Genomic DNA, 1,550 nt, shown 5'->3' with positions numbered 1-1,550 from the left:
TAATTACACCTGCCTCCAAAATTAAAACCCTGCTGAAGCTTTGGTGTATCGGTGTTAATCTGATAACATCAGACAGATTCAGTTATCATCACACAAGACATTTTACTCTAACACTCTAAGTACTTCTGCTTGTAATATAGTATTTTTCCCAGGGTTATACTGGTACTTACACCAAGTAAAACACATAAATACTTCTTCCAGCCTGCAAAGCTTTCGCTGTTTTTGGAACTTGGAAAGGACGACTCTGAACTGCATTTCCCATGAGCACTTGCATGAGAAAACACAGGTGAACTCTATTCGACCTCATTAGATGCCGTGAGGACTATTTACTCCGATGACGATTTAGTGACTAAAACCTTCACTTCATAATTGAATTTAGCGTTTTCTTATCTCCAGAAACGCAGTGTTAGAAGGTAACTTGGGAATTTTATTATATTTTTTCTAGAATTTGAAATAGTTTTACCCTCAAACGCAGACTGCAATCATAGATAGTTCATCTGTAGCGTATGTGCTAAAGATTAGCTGATATGACCATTTCGATGAGTTTAATCAAGTGTAAATGCTGTGTTTAAAAATAAGTGTAGAAAATGAAACCAGCTTTCAGGACGGACGGAGACCACCACCAGATGGCGCTGTCAGCCGTCGATTCTTTCTCTGCAGCTCAGTGAATGTTGTGATCGGTGTATTATCTTGTGTGGAAATATGTCAGTTTAAGGTCGTTTGATCGTTGCAGGTTGGCTTTTCAACAAATGTTGATTATTCCAGAGTTTTATTTTGCCGTTTCTGTCTCATGCACCATCTCATTTCCCTTCTCTGGTCTTGATTCCAGCTAATCCCCCCTTTTTTCCTCTAGGTGTTGCTTGTTCAGGTAAACTGAGTGAATCCATCAGTTAAGGCTTAAGGAGAAGAACCAGGAGCTGCTGTGGAGATCCGTGGCCTGTTCCCGGACCAAACCATCCTGGATTCCTTGGAGAGTTTCAGGCCACAAACCGTGAGACAGCTGGGCTCAGGGTGCCAGACTCAGAGCATCTATTGGCAGGTACAGGTTACCAGTCAGCTTTGACTCCTAAATACTGTTTTCCAGTTTCACACCTACACATGGGTGGTTTGGGAAAATCCTGAATAAATGATTGGAAATAATAAAAAATAAAAGGGTCGCTCATTAATGTGTTATTTTCTTGTTCAATGTCAAACACTGGGGAAAGTCGTGTCTTGTTTTGTCCAGCCAACAAATGATGCTCAGAAACAACAGTGAAGGTTTATTTCAGGTTCCAAGGATGTACTCTGGCTAATTTAATTTTGTCAGTATAAATAAAATGCTGTACTTTAAGCTGTTAGAGTGTAAGAAATGTAGTTATGTGGCTATTTGTTTACTTACAGGTATTTTACTTAGGTAAAAGTACACAACGGTAATATAAAAATGCTCTGTTACAAGTAAGATCTCTGCATTTAAACTCCTATTTACAGTAAATAAAGGTACAGAAGTATGTTAAGTACAATGTACTTAAAGTACTCAAGTGAAAGTACTCATTAAGTAGTAAATATCCTTG

The 1,550-nt window shown here is 38.6% G+C and overlaps 1 long non-coding RNA gene across 2 annotated transcripts in view; it reads left to right on the top strand.

The window, feature by feature from the left end:
- Nucleotides 1–298: 298 nt before the first annotated feature.
- LOC109955785 (uncharacterized) overlaps nucleotides 299–1,550 on the top strand; it is a 29,424-nt gene continuing 28,172 nt past the window's right edge. For both annotated transcript variants that reach the window (XR_002274332.1, XR_002274333.1), the window contains exons 1-2: nucleotides 299–413; nucleotides 854–1,039. This is a non-coding gene — a long non-coding RNA (uncharacterized LOC109955785). The remainder of the gene's footprint in view (nucleotides 414–853; nucleotides 1,040–1,550) is intronic.

The sequence above is a fragment of the Monopterus albus genome, unplaced genomic scaffold, assembly GCF_001952655.1.
Source record: "Monopterus albus unplaced genomic scaffold, M_albus_1.0 scaffold16.1, whole genome shotgun sequence".
NCBI classification, from domain to species: Eukaryota; Metazoa; Chordata; class Actinopteri; order Synbranchiformes; family Synbranchidae; genus Monopterus; species Monopterus albus.
This window is presented reverse-complemented; position numbering and strand designations above follow the sequence as displayed.